Source organism: Hemicordylus capensis, chromosome 1 (assembly GCF_027244095.1).
Source record: "Hemicordylus capensis ecotype Gifberg chromosome 1, rHemCap1.1.pri, whole genome shotgun sequence".
Lineage (NCBI taxonomy): Eukaryota > Metazoa > Chordata > Lepidosauria > Squamata > Cordylidae > Hemicordylus > Hemicordylus capensis.
In genome coordinates, this window is record NC_069657.1 from 236,803,417 (window position 1) to 236,819,101 (window position 15,685).

The following is a 15,685-nucleotide window of genomic DNA, read 5'->3' on the forward strand; positions in this document are numbered from 1 at the left end:
CCAGAAACTCTGACAGTATGGCGTTGTGGGATGGGGGGAGCAAGGGATGCCAAGCATCTGACAGGTCTATACATAACGGGTAAGCTGAATTTGTCTTGGTGGGTCACATTGTTTAGGCCTGATTTGGATGGATGTCTCACATTCTCCTTCTTGGATATTTGCCCTGGCCTTATTCTTGTAGCCATGTTTGCACCCATTTGTAATCAAATAGAATTTATCTATGCATTCTATCATTTTTAACTACTTAATCTGTTATTCCATAATCTCATGTACTGACTGCTTCATGATCCTGCCTCAGATCTGTTTTGCAAAATGCATTAAAGCTGCAATCCTAGCCACACTAATACCATGGAAGAGGGCCCACTGAACTCAATGGGTCTTAATTCTGAGTAAGCATGCATAGGATTTACTTGTTAATGTATAACTATGTGCTTGGGATGTATGGTTGCAATTGCAATATTCAGCATTGCAGGATAACTGTCCCCAAACCTCACAATTGTAGCAGAAAGATGTGCTTATGTATAGGGGACATGCATATTCTGCATTTGCCTGGTCACCATAGGAACTTAGACACTGTGAATCAGGCAGATAGGCAGGCTTTACATATGCAGATGTTGTTGGAGGATGCCTGGAAGCTTAACAATGGAGACTACAGGTTCGATGTAACCTGAGCCCTTTGTGTCTGAGCTGATTCCATGAGGCTACATTTTTCTTCATCACAGAGAGAAAGCAATGATTTCTACTTTAAACCTCCATGGCTTCTTAAATAGTCTGGGGTGGTGGTGGTGGTGGTGGTGGAGAACATGTGGTGATGAAGGCAGTCACAAAGGCAAGCTCATTATAAAAATCAGCAAAGATTTAGGTCAGCTTTGAAAAGTTTGTGTCTCACCTCCTCCTGGGATGTGATTGGTTAGAGAAAAAACTCAAAGCAAGCTGTGGGGACGCACACAGGAAAAGGATCTGCAGGGAATGCAGACAAGAACCAACCCTATGTGAACGGCCCATCTAATCATCCAAATTAAACAGCTGTGAATCTACTGCGAAGCAGATTTGCTCTTTGGATACCCCGCAGCATGAAGCCATATCTGGATAACTCCCTGGAGAGGTTAACTAAAGCAACTTAGATTCAAGAACCATAGCCTAATTGATTTGCTGATTGTGCAATATATTACATACTGATAATAATTCCTTCTGAAATTCCTTGTTATCCATGGTTCCAGCAACCATGGTTTCACGTATCCACGGTGAAGTCCTAGAGAACTGGTTTATGGAAACCAGGCAAAAAGACCTGCAGGTAAAAAAGACTATTTTTGTCTATCCGCCATTTCAGGGCTACCAGAAAAGGCTTCTGGAATCATCTCCAGTGTAATTTCCCATCTGGAGGCAGTGCAGAACCATTTTGTGACTCTTAAAAACAATTACTCCCCAGTTCAATTGGGGCTTGGGGGGTGGGCATTGCTGGAGGCCTAGAGCGCAAGGTAGAGTACTTTATTTCTCTTATTTTCGATCCCCCTGATTTTTAGCCTTTTGTGTGTCTGTCGGAACCTAACCCCTAGATTCCTATGGGGTAAGCTTCCATTATTTGTGTTTTCTGTATTTGCACCTATAGGTGATAACAGAACCCCCAAGAATAATTAGGGCCACCTGTAGTACTCTTACAGGTATCATTGCTGGACTTAACTTACTTTATCTTAAAGCAGATTTCCTCCCAAAGTTCATATCTATATATTTAATTCTCTTGGAACATGCGTGCCCAGGATTTGGCAGCGGAACTCTCACGACACTCTGCAAGAGTTCTGAAGTGAGGACTGAGGAGGAGAGGGGGAAGAAAGCACTAGTGGTGGCCAGTTGGCCAGCGGGCAGAGGAGGGGGGAGAGAAAAGCGGTGGCGGGCAGTGGGCGAGGGGAGAGAAAGGCGGCGGTGGCGGTGGCAGGAGGGCGTGGGGGGCGGGAAGAAAAGCCGCAATGGCGGCAGGAGGACGAGGAGGGAGGAAAAATGGCGGCAGTGGGGCCCTTCTTGGCCGCCCGCTGCGGCTCTGTGTGGGAGAAGGAACGGGAGGGGAGGAGGGCTGGAGAGTGCGGGGCCAGAGGGAAGGGGAAGAGAGGGGAGACCGGGGGCAGGAGGAAGAGAGAGGGAAAAACAGCCAGCCCCAAAGTGCCGTACAGATGTTCTGTGCAGGGTCAGCTAGTAGCAATTATTTCAAGATGAGCTGATCATTGTGGAACCTAAGGGTGTGCACAAAACCAGTTTGCCCAGTTTGGTTCGATACTGGGCATGTTCGGTTTTGTACCCCTGCACTAGTACCCCGGCTTGGCTCGAATTCGAGCCAGTTCGGGGTTATAAAGGTGTTTTAAAAACATTTTAACTTACCAGCGGCCTCTGGGGGGTGCTGCCACAGCTGCAGGGGATTGTCTCTGTGGGTTCCTCCTCCTCCCACTAGCCTCCCCCCCTTCTTCTATGGGCCAGTTCAGCCTGTTTTCTGCCCTGGCCATTTGTGTGGCCTGGCCCTTAGAAGACTGGAGAGAGGCTGGTGGGGGGAGGGGGAACCTCCAGATACCTCCCCCATGGCTGTGGCAACACCCCCAGAAGCTGCCAGAGGTGATGTAAAATGCTTTGGTTTGGCAGGATCGCATTGGAAATGTAAAGAAAGCGGTGGAAGCCGTTCGTTGCATAGTTTGTGGAACGATGTGTTTTCCCAGCAGGAATTGTCCATACTGTGTGCTGCCCAGCAAAGCGCCCATGTGGACTCAAAGGAGGAGGGTGCTGTTGGCTCCAGAGATGTTCAGTGGACCCAGGCTGAGCTGAGTTCTGGGAGCCCAGCTCCCGCACCTTGCACTCGCCCCACCAAACTTCTGCAAGGCTGCTCTGGCAAACTGGCAGGCAGAAAAGGGATCTCAGGACCTTCATCACCACAGGCAGAGGGGGCTGCTTTTGCTTGAAGAGGGGGTGGGCCAAAAGCAAGGGTGGGTGCAGTGGCAATGGTTACCTCTGCACAGATTACTCTGTCCACACCACACCACTTACAATGCCGAAAAAATACAGATACTTTTTTGCTAGAGACATACAAGGTTATAGTACTAAATCACAGTGATAAAATCCGAAAGGAGGCATCGGACATATGAATGGCGCCCTGCTGACTGCGGTGTCACAACACAGGAAGTACGGAAGCACACTTAGCAGCTCCATAGTGACCCCATGGTAGGGTCTAATCTGGAAAATGCCCCTGGGACCCACACTTTTGTTTTCAGTTTTGCCTTTTTCTGGTGCCATGCTTAGAATACAGTCTTTTCAACACTTGCTTGGTTCTGCTGTCGTTGATGCTGAGCTGTTGCAGTGGGTGTGCCTGTCATAAGCAATTATATATTTCTGATGCAGCTACTATTCGAATTGAGTACTGGGATGGTTCCCAAGTTAGGAAATTTTCAGTGGAGCCTTTTTAGCTGGGGAAGGTGTCAAGGAATTACCAATAGTTTAGTACTGATATATATTTGAGATGGCCATTTATTTTTATTTATTTTTTTAGGAAAAGAGCAAATGTAAGATTAATTGATGCTAACCATTAGGGAAAGGGAGGAAAAATCCTTGGAACAAAAAGGTGGCTTATTATTGAGATGAAGAAGCAAAGTCTAATTAATCCATCTTTCTCTATATCAACATGGTCTAAGGTTAATATTCCACTGACCTTGCATGACAGCATGAAGCTCCTCTGTTTGGCTCTTCAAAAAGGACACTTATTAACAGCATCTGCTTTCCTCAAAACTTGCACGATGGATACCAGAAATAGTTACCCCTTAAGCAATTCACAATCTTACCCTGCCAAGAACAGTTTCTACTAGGCTGTTTGACATGTATGTTCACGTGTTTCCTCACTTTGCCTTTCTGGAAGTTAGAACTACTGACCTGTAGTACTTTTCATGAGGGATGTTCTTAATTTTGCTGATGTTCACTATGCATCAAAGGTGCTGTCACGGTAGCTATAGGCTGATCCTTAACTTACTGCTGCTGTGCTAAAGCAGAGGAAAATACCTGGCAGTGGCTTCATGTGGCAACCAGAATTCCCGAGAGCTGCTCACTGAGTCAGATCATCCTGATTGCATGGAGAAATCTCCATACCAGTGCTGTTCATTCCTGGCCATGGCTGGTACTGGCAAAACATGACCAAGGGAATGTATCAGCCAGCATCTTGTTACGGAGAGATTCTAGCAGGCAGGCATGCACCCAAGGACTCAGGATGCACCCAGATGAAAGAGTTCGTGTGTGCAGGTACAGATTATTTTAGAGAGCAAAGAGGAGGATGGGCAGATTGAGAAAAATAGTTTTAAGACAAAGAATAAGGGGTTGAGAGTAAAACTGAATTGGAAGATGAGTCAAAGTCTGAAGCCAGTGTTTAAGAGACACCTATGTGCTTGTCAGCTCAAACTACGTTAAAGAGAATTACATGGTTTCCCCGCTCTGCAATTTTAAATCCAAAGCAGCTTTGAAGGGTGGGTGAGGAAACATCACTTGCCTCTTTCCCCTTTTGTCAGTTTGCAGCTCAAAATTGTCCTCTCCAATCTATTTTTTCACCTACAGGAGGAAGATTTGGAGAAGATAACTGGAATCTATGAGTGAAAAGGCAGCTTAATTTTGAGCTGAAAAAGAACTATGGGGGAAAGAGTTATGCAGTCTATTACACATCTGCCTTTCTTTTGCTCTGATGCCTCCTTCCCAGTGCTACTTTGAGGGTTTTTGTTTTGTTTTGTTTTTTAATGCAGATGAAAGAATTGTTGGACTTTGCATGACATTTAGTTTGGGCCTTAGCATCTGGAGAAGGGACCTGGCCAATCAGCTAACAGCCACTGGTACTAGAGTTTTCAGGAGTTTTGATTAAAGACTACCATTGGCTCCTCTTAACCAATCTGAGACTCTGAAGCTCATAGCCAAAACCAGTGGGAGGAGCTACTTTTCCTTTGGGACTCTAGGCTCATAGTTCAGACATGTGATGACAACTTGGGGGATAGTTGTGAATGCTTGTTGCAAAAGCGAGGTCTTATGTGGTAACGTTTGTTGAAGTCCTTTGCAGGAAACTGGCTTCAGCTTACAAGTCTTCATGTTAGGAATTGCAGTTATGCCTGAATCGCGTAACTTTCTCAGAGGTGATATCCAATATACCTCATAAGCTTGAGTAGGAGCAGTAGGACCACAGGATGCCTGGCTAAATGAAGAGGTCAGTATCACAGAGCAGTACAGCAGAGGAAGTTGCCTTCCTCTGGTCCAAAGTTGCCCAAGATAAAAAAATGTTGGGCAAAAAATGTTTGGTGTAAAAGAAATATAGCATCATGATACACATCATCAGCACACAACAATGACAGTGTAAAGTGTTTAACTTGCTTACAAGTGATATTGGTATCTTATTTAAAAAATAAAAATGGGTTGTGTCCAATCCCCAACTTCGACTCATGGTATCTTGCACTTGCATCTCTCTGAGATGCTAGTTTTCTCAGTGTAGTGCCTCCCCTTGCCCTTTGTGGAGGGAGGGGGGAGTTTAGAACATGTGACTCCCCCGAACATACTATTGCCGCTTGCAGAATGACATCCACAAACATATTTACAATTTCATCTGCCATTTGTGTATGTATAGCCTCAGTTTCAGTTCATTGCAATCAGGAAAGAGGAAGCCAGTCTGGCCACATGAAATGGGATTGAGATGATCAAAAAGAAAATTGAACTTGGTCATGTGTTAGTTGCATATCAAGTAGTTGGCCAAATTGTCACTATTTTAAAGGGGAAGGCTTTTGCTGCAACATAATCAGGGCAATGAAGTGAGATGTCAAAAAGGATCTTCATGTATTTGTGAAATAATAAAACAAGAGTTAAGATTAACACTTAGAACTGAGCTGAAATGCCATATTTTCTTTCAGTGTTGCTTTTGGTATGATCAAATAAACCTCATTTCCCCCAGCGTGTTTTGGAATGCCCCTTGAAATGTCAGCTATTTTTGTCCAGATCCTAGTTCCTCAAAGGAAGTTTGCAGAATTTAGCCATTTGCTTAGGCATGTCCTTGGCTTGCCCCAGCTTTGATTTGAATGAAGCATTAGGCCCTGCAGACTATTCCATTGCCTGCAGGGACAGGCGGTGTGGAATTAAGAAGCTGTTGTGACCAGAAGCGCACTTATCCCTGGACTTCTGGGCCAAAGTCCAGAACCTCCACACTCCCAGGTGGCCTCTAAATCCTCCTTAGTCTGTCCCAGGTGGCACTGACCTGCTCCGCGTGGCCAAGTGTGACCTCTGCTTTAGAGACATGGGGGAATGGGGGAAGAAATATGTGGTCTGGGAGTATGCTGTGTTGTGTGTTGAAATGTTTCTGCTAAAGCATATTTGCAAAAATATACCTGTTCTATATTCTTACATTCTTGTGAGTTCAGTTGCTGTTTTTGCCCTCCAGAACCCACATATTAAAAATACTGTGTGTGTCATGGTGTGTGTGGGAGGGAGGGGCCTCCAGGACAAGGTGGGTGGGGCTCCAAAGACATTTAGGTCCAGGCTCCAAAATTACCTAGGTGCACCTCTGGTTGTGGCTCCTGCTTTTCTGGCTTGGCAGTTGGCATTTGAGAAGCAACATTGCTTCCTCCCCTTGGACATTGTGTGAGTTTCAGTTGATCATCCTTTTGGGGTCTGGATAGGCAGTTTTCAACCATCATATCGGACACGGATGGAGGTCTTTTTTGCCTTCCTCATGCTATGCTCCATAGTTATTTAGGTTCATTCATGGTCATCACAACAAGTACAGGTACCACAACATTCCACATTGTGGAATGGGAAATTTTAGGGTAGGGCTTGGTGAGCACCTTAAGGCATGCATGTGACATGATGAGGAGTCCTGGGTCAAACACTTAACATCTTGGGGAATGCTGTCTCAGGATCTCTCTGGTCTGCTGGGGCATTGCCAACTTTCAAGGCTTGATGGCTTTGTGTGGGGTGGGAATGCCTTTCGCGGATGCCTTGGCGTTTGGTCAGCTAAGTGGGGCAGCAGTCAGTCAGAGGGCCACAGTGCTGCTTGGAGCCAGGATGTGTTGCCTGATGATAGATAGATAGGCTGGTACTCGCACTGTGGGTTGCAAATCTCTAATTTCCCCACTGTAGGTAGTGGAGCGTCCATCCCTTGTTGTCTTTATTGGCTTATTTAATTATTAAAGTTGTGGCCCTTTGCTGCCAATTATGCCTGATGTCTTCATTGGCCTAGGTGCAAGCCCCCAAAGACCAATCTTGTAAGGCTTCAAGGAACATGCCATCCTACACCAACAGGGCACAGCTCAAGCAATCACCCCCACTTTGAAACCAAGGTTGCTGTGCATTCCCTGAACTTGTCTGACAACATCCAGGGGAAAGTCTCCCATCTGATTGAGCTAAAGACTTTGTGAAATTTTTGTGAAATGCACACAACTGGTCCACACTAGGTTCTCCCTTTGCAAACACACACGTTTCAGCATGAAAACCAAAACTCATGCAAATTCAGCTTAGCACCATTTAAACATTAGAATTCAGCCTTTTTGTAATCCTTATTTCCATCTATGGTGATATTAAAAGTATGTACCTTTGGAATGTGTAGCTAGATGCTTTATCCATCATATTTCAGATAATTTATCCTCAACTTTCCGTTTCCTGAAGCAGTTTGGAAAGATTTATTGTGCCTGTCTGCAAGTGACCCAGAGCACCATCAGGGGTGTGATAGGAGCCAAGGAATGTTCAGTGACCCCGAAAACACATCTCCGTGTGGCCTGAAGCAGTTTTGGATGTTTGCCTTTTATTAACTGTCTCTTTTTCCTGTATTGAGGGTGGAGATTAAGGAGGTGAGGGTGACTTTAGTTTTAGTGTGATTTTGTATGTGTGCTGTGAAAGGTTTAAAATGAGGTTAGCTCTGCTGCAGTGGGCATCACACCCCTACTGTGTCTTTCTTTGTCGCCTTTTGTGCTGTGTTATTTATTGAGGCTCTTGGTTCAGAAGAACTCATTTTGCATGGAAGTTCCTTTCCAGCTGTCTTGACTTTTGTATAATGAGTTGCAAAAGCTGCACAGAACCTCAGTCAGCTTGCCAGGGCCAATGCACCTCTGGTGATGTCCTTTGAAGTCTGACGATTGGTCGGTGTTCTTAAGTATTATCTGTTCAGGCATGAGCTGCCTTTCTTTCGCATGCATGGTGTGTATTTTATTTTTTAGGAGTATTTTCAATTAATTTTCCTCTTTTCAGCGCATTTCTTTTTCTCACATAAACAACCCAGCTTTCTGTTCAAATGGGCTTGGTAAGTAAAAGTAGAATGTAACGAATGACGGGTCTGAAATTGCAGAGAAACATGTACACACAAATCCTTGTAAACACCTTGAGTTCAGAGTGGGAAGCAACATGCATAACAAGGTTGAGCCATGACTGCTTGCCTAGCTGTTTTTCCCCCCACCGAGTGAACACAAGCCCTGCCCTGAAACAGTCTTAGAAACCTTGACCTTTCACCCACCTGACCTACCTTTAAGATATACAACATAAGGCTTATGCCTTATTGAAAAAAGGATTTCAAAGCAACCACTGAAATGCCTGAAAATTCAGCGATATTTAGGAACAGTGGCTGACATCCTGACTAAATTGCAGTCCTAATGGCTGATGTGCCCCAGAGCCTGAGGAGGGCAGAGCAAGAATTCTGTCCCCGCAAGGAGCCAGTAAACTAATTGTGCACAAGGCTTGCCACGCAGTGCAGCATGTGAGGAGGGGAAAGTGATGTTCACTTTTCTCTCCTCCCCACAAAAGCCCTTTTTGCATCCAGGAATATATGTGTGAGGGCTGTGTAAAAAGGGGGGGGACTTTTGTGGGGAGGGAAGAGAAACAAAATCACTTTCCCCTCCCTGTGTGCTGCGTTGCAAAGCAAGCCTTGCATGCAACTAGTTTGCTGGCTCCTTGTGAGGACAAAGCTCTTGCTTCACCCTCATAAGGCTGTGGGACATGTCAGCCACTGAGATTAAGTAGTACTTTAGGATAACTGTCTGGAATATATATATAAATATATATATACACACACACACAACACACGCTAACATATTCCATATCTGATTCTCCTCAACCACCATCAGTAAGTATAAAATCACTGATCTCAGAATAAAGTGACAGTTTTGTTTGTTCTTTAGACAGGGATCCAAATGCACTGGATCCCCCAACCCTTGTTTACAGTTCTTACTGAAGCTCCTCATGTTGCATTATGAGAACATTTTTTTGCCATTGATAGAACCATGCTGTTTAAAACAAACAACAATGTTTATTTTTCAAAGTAGGTGATGCCAGCCCAGTTTAGCTCTTTCTTGCATTGTGCCTAGGCAACTCATGTGGTTTGAGGGTCTGCCAATAAAAAAAGCATTTTACAACTGTGACAAGTTCTGACAAGTTCTGACAATTCTGACAAGTTCTAAGGCACTTTGTGTGCCCTTAGTATTCAGGTTTAGCCCAGGAGCCATCACCCTTTGATGCATGTTAGCTGTTTAATTCAGTACAAGAATATATGATTCTTGTTGTATATGGCCCTGAATTATGAGAGACAGAGGCACAGAAGTCCTCCTCTCACTGGACAACATCCAAACTCACTAGACTGAGTTAAATGAGACAGCCATGACTAACTTCCATTAATTTCAATGGGACTAAATCATGACTAACTTATTCAAGAGCCCTTGCAGAAGAGCTCTAGAGGCTATTTCCCTCCCACTCACAGTCCTTTCTATACAACCCACTGCATTTTTAAAATCTATTGAGGCGATTCTCACAGTCACCCAAAAGTGGGCTAAGGGAGCCTAGCCTGCTTTGGGCTGATTGTGTGCTGCAACAGGAGCCATGTGGCTCCTGGCAGCAAACATCCATAAATACCCTTCCCTTTAGATGAGGTTAACGGAGCAAGCGCTCCGTTCATCTCATCTTTTGGGTTGTGTGCTGCCACGGCGCGGCTCCACACCATGGCGGCACATGATGATGATGATGATGATGATGATGATGATGATGATGATTTCTGTGGACTAGACCCTTTAATACATGAATCCAAATGAGTAAGGTTTGTTGACTATTCTCAGAAGTTGTATGCCAGTTTTTGAAAAGCAGTAAAGAAATAGTTACAGGACCATTTCAAACAGTACAACAGGAAAAGGGGCATGCTGAGAGTATATCCGTTGGGATATCCTCCACAGAAGTCATGGCACATCCCTTGATCAGTTGTGGGGGCTGTTCATTTGAATGACCCCCAAACATGCACTCCTAGTACTTGTTTAAACAAATACTGGGAGTGCATGTTTAGGGGCCATTCAGATGAACAGCCCCCACATGTGATAAAGGGGCAATGCCCAGGAGGGCATTGGAACATCCATTGAAGACATCCTGATTGGTGCATGCCCAGCATGTCCTCTTCCTGTTCATTTGCTGCTGTGCTGTTTAATTTGAATTGGCCCAGTACCTCTTTCCCCAGTGCTGACATCGCTTGATGAGTTATTAGATAATCTGAGGCATGATAAGCCCATTTTGCAAGAATGGACATGCCATATTCCCAGAAAAATGAACTACTGAATCTAATCTTAGGGTTAGATGCTTAGTGAAAAATTCTCAGAATATTGGTCTACAGGATCCCATCTTAACAAATTTGTAAAATCCCACTGATATGGACTCCGTCATTGTAGGGAGAATACGGGATAAGCATGTCTGAATTTGCATGATGACTTACAGCGAGATGGGATGCCTTTCCTGAAAAGCATTATTTGGTGTATGTCAGTTATAAGAGAGCTCTATCTGTGATGCTTGATCTATGGTGGCTCACACATGCAAGGTAGCAGCTGAGACTTGCAGTCACTGAATGCTGAACATGGTTATAGGAATCACCCGTAGCTCTTTCACCATCCTTGGGACAATCCCTGGGATCTCCAGGAAGGACTAGGAAAGACTCCTGTCTGAAGCTTTGGAGAAGTCAGTGCTGACAATACTGAGCTAGATGGACCAATGATCTGACTCAGTATAAGGCAGCTTCCTATGTTTCTATGCTGTCAATACCTCTGTACTGAACCACACAGTGTACAGTGTATTTCCACCAGCTTTTTTCTTGGAAGATTGTCAGGCCTGCTTATCATATTTTACTTTCAAATAATTCCATAAGTGTTACTTTGGAATAATAATAATAAGCCAAGGTAATAAGCAGTTTGAATCACTGGAATATCAGGGAAGAAAAATCAGGTCCTGGGGGAGATCCTTTTAACATCTTTTGAATAAAAAAGAATGCTCAAATCACATTAACCGAGGCAAAGCATAACCTGAGCTGGGAGAGAGGCTTGGAAGCACAATAAAGAGAACGTTAGCCAGAAAAGTGGTCAGAATCAGATTTCCTCAGAAATGGAGGCCGGGCCTTATAATACTGTTGTCTGCCTTCTATAGATTTCTGCCCTACTCTTCACAGCAAAAGGACATGATCTGGGTGTTAGGAAATCCAACACTGCAGAATATTCCAATATTACTGAAAATAAGGGTTCATTTGCAACTCAGAAATTGTTGGGAAATGAAAATAAACTAATTGTACACAGCACTTTCCCTCAGACTGCACTGCATCTCCTTCTACCACCACACAGATCCTGTGCCATAAAACTAACAATTCTATTTTAGAAGCATTTGCGCAAATAATCTATAAGACTTCAAAGCTGGTCCATGCCACTCAGTTGTCCTGAACGGGTGTCCTAGTCTGCCTCCCTGTCTTCTGCATCTCATCTCAGAGCCTTTTCCATTCCTTTTAGAATGGAATCATAGAGTTGGAAGGGTCCTAGTAGGCAATCTAGTCCAAGCCCCTGCTCAATGCAAAATAAACCAGAGCAGCCCCAACAGATGGCTCTGCCTGAAGATTTCTAGTGAATGAAACTCCACCGCCTGCCTAGGTAATTGGTTCCATTTATGGGGGGAGGATTTCTCAGTGGAGGTCTTCAATAAAGACTAATCACTCCCTTTCATTTACTGCTCTTAATCTCTTTGCTGCTTCAACAGGTGAAAAGAACAAAATAGTTGCAGTGGCTGGGCCAATAGGGGTGTGCATTTTGGAATTTTCTTGTTTCGATTTGTATCCGAATCAAAACACCCCCGTTTTGTTTTGTACCCAAATTTTCTGAATCTGAATCAGCCCTGTTTTGTAGCCGAATTTTCCGAATCTGAATCCGAATTGATTTGGATTTTTTTTAAACGGTCCCAGGGCAAAAAGAGTGGGTGGTGGTGGTGGTAGTGTCCAATGGGTGGAAGCTAGCAGCCAAATTTCAAAGGAATTAGGCAAAGGGCTGATTCTTTGTGAATTTTTTAAGTTTACACAACTTTAAGAATTTTCCCATAGGGAATAATGGAGATTCCAGCAAATGTATCACTTCAAATCAAGGGGAAAGGGATGACCCAGAGTGGAGTGTGGTGGGTGGTAGTGCCCAATGGGGGCAAGGAAACTTCCAGAATTGTTTCAAAGAAATTGGGCAAAGGGCTGATCTGTTGTGATTTGATGAAGTTTACGTTCTAAGATTTCTCCCATAGGGAATAATGGAGGTTTAGGTTTCAGCAGCCCCATAATTCCACTTGGGGGGCACTGGGGTTGCCCAGAGTGAGGGGTTGTGTAGTGCACATAGGGTGCCAACCACCCCCATACCCACAAGCCCATGGGGTACTGGGTTTTGTTGTTTCTGAGGTGTTCATTGTAGATTCTCTGGTAGCATATGAGATTTTCAGTGAAAAACAAGAATCCTGTCTCATATGCTACCAGAAAATCTACACTCAGAACACCACAGAATCAACAGAACCCAGCACCCCATGGGTTAGCAATCCTTCCCCTGGCCAATGTGGGGTCAGTAAAGAGTGCAAGAAGCAAAAGAGCCAATGAGGAACAAGGAGGGAATTCTCAGCAGGTCAGCCCATGATTTAGGTCACCAACCAGAAGGCTGGAAGGGTGGGAAATTCAAAGAGATGTCAAACACAAAATGGAGACTGACTCAGAGACCACCACGAAATGGAGGTCCGAAACAACAAAACGTTTTGTAGCCGAAACAGGGACGTTTTGTTTTGTATACAAAACTTTTGGATCTGGAAAATGGGTGTTTTGTCTTGTCTACAAAACACCCGAAACAGGCTGTTTTGGGTACAAAACGTTTTGTATCCGAAACGTTTCGTACATCCCTATTGGCCAACACATGCTGTCCCTCAGCTGCTTCCAGAATCAGCCCAGAATATTTTGCTACACAAAATGGAGCAGAAAAACCTCATTCCACCCTTATTTTCTATAATATTGGGATTTTCTGCAGTGCTGGATTTCCTAATGCCCAGATCTTGTCTACAGTTTCTTAGTATTTCCAGCCTTTTCTTATGTATATTTACTTCCATTTACAACCTCATCAGGGGATGGGGCTGTAGTTCAGTAGTAGAGCATCTGTAGGTTCAGTCATTGGCATCTACAAGTAGGACTGAGAGAGACCTCTGCCTGAAATCTTGGAGAGCCACTGTCAGTCAGTGTAAACAATACTGAGTTGGATAGACCAATGGTCTCACTCAGTATAAGGTCACTTCCTATGTTCCTATAGTACCTTCTCTCACCTTTTCAAGATTCTTAAAATAGACTGCTAATGGAAAATGCCATTGACTTTAGGAGGATGCAGAAAGCATTGCAAAATAATATTTTCACAATATACAGAAGCTGCATCCTTTTATGACAAATGATATCATGAGGTTCAGAGGTAAAGGGCCAAAGCCCAAGACAACACTCTTTATGCAACAGCTATTGAAATCTGCCATTCATCAAGCTATATCAGACCAACACTAATCTGTCATATCCACATTTCAATAAAGCAAGTGTATTTACTTAATCGAGTTGACTATAATATGTTAATGATCTGGTTATCATGATCTGGCTAGGTTAACTTTACCACCCAATGTTGGAAGAGGCTTATGCACTCCTGATTCCCAGTCATCTGTAAAGTAAAAAGAACTGGGAAGTGATTGTGTGAGAGCTTGGCACGGGCAACTGTTATCACCAGTCTTAGATTTAAAGTAGGGCGATCGATGTCAGTTGCCCATGCCAAGCAACTACTATGGACCCCTCCCACACAATCACTTCCTTTTCACCTCACAGACTAGCAGGAATTTGGAGCACGCACATGGAGCCCTCCGCCACCTGATGTTTGGCTAACATAGCTGAAATGTGAAAACTGGCCTAAAATTATCAACATAGGTCGCCAAGTATCAACTAATCTTGATAAATCTAGATTTCAGAGACTCTGAACTCATTATATGAATTCATTTATTATTTTATTTCTGTTCTATATTAACTTGATTGCAATTAATAATGAGACAGGAAGCTGATTAAACATCATTGAGCTATCATAGTTCTTAATCATCCCACAGTTACAGTTAGAAAGCAGATCATTTCATAGGCATTCAATCCTGAATTTTCACTTGTCCAAAGAAGTGGTAACACGTCCTAGTTTCTTATCCTATATAATAAAAGGCTAAGTGAGTGGCCGTGGCTTTGGAACGTTGGGGATCTGCGTCCCTGCCTCCCTGGGCTGTTCTGGGCCTGCGCGAAGCGCAGGCCCAGAAGAGCCCAAGGGACACAGGACCTCAGACACCAGTGTCCCACAGCCACGGGCGGCCATTAGCTGGTGTGTGGCGGCAGGGGAAAGTGGCCGAGGCGGCGGCAGAGCCGCCGCCTCAACCATGAGCTGCGGCACGGCGAGAGGAGGCCGAGGCAACCAGAAGCGGCCGCCCTGAAAAAGGCGAGGGCAATGGCGGCGGGGGAAGACCGAGACGGGGGACAGGGAAGCTGGGCGAGGTGGCGGCGAAGCCGCCAACGAGGCCCCCGCCCGCTCACAGCCGTCGCCGCCGCCTGCTCACCCGCCCTCCCAGCTGCCCAAAATCACCTTCCCCGCTCCCCCCCAAAAGATTAAGGGCCAAAATGGCCCATGAGAAGGTCGCCGCCCCCGCCTATCGCCCTCCCAGCTGTTGAAGACCACCTTACCCGCTCCAGCCCGAGGGAAAAGAGAGGAGCTCACGAGCAGAGCTCCTCTCTGTGCTAAGTCACTGCTCAAACTGCCGCTATGGACGCAAAGGACGCCTATTGCGTCCATTGCAACAGTATAGGCAGCAGCTTAACACAGAGAATAGCTCTGTTTCCGAGTTCCTCTCTTCTCCTTTGGGCTGGAGCGGGTAAGGTGGGCTCCGGCAGCTGGGTGCGCGGGAGGGCAATAGGCGGGGGCGGCCACCTTCTCATGGGCCATTTTGGCCGTTATTCATCCACCCCCCCCTCCAAAAAAAGTAAAAGCAAAATAAGGAAGAACAAAAACAGAGACAACAACAAAACAAAAAGAGAGAGGGGACAGGGGGGGGGGGGGAGAGAGACAGAAAGAGAGAGAGAGAGACAGAAAAGACAGGATAGAAAGCTAGCGCCCGTTATCATAACGGGCTTAAAAATACTAGTTTTCCAATAATAGGGTAGGTCTCTAACAAACCAATTCCCTGAGCCTATCATCTCCAAAGAGATGCCTTTGAGAATTCCATTAAATGGCAATGATGCTCTCATTCTGACTAATGCATTCAGCCCTATTCAGTCCTGTCATCTCCATCCACATTATCTCTCCCTCTCTTTCCACTCTGCATTGCTCCTGCTCTCTCTTTCCAGTCTATACCCAGTCTT

The 15,685-nt window shown here is 44.9% G+C and overlaps 1 protein-coding gene across 5 annotated transcripts in view; it reads left to right on the forward strand.

Annotated features, from left to right (window-relative positions):
• The window catches only part of ERBB4 (erb-b2 receptor tyrosine kinase 4), a 1,268,185-nt gene that overhangs the window by 1,060,588 nt on the left and 191,912 nt on the right, over positions 1-15,685 (forward strand). The window lies entirely within an intron of this gene.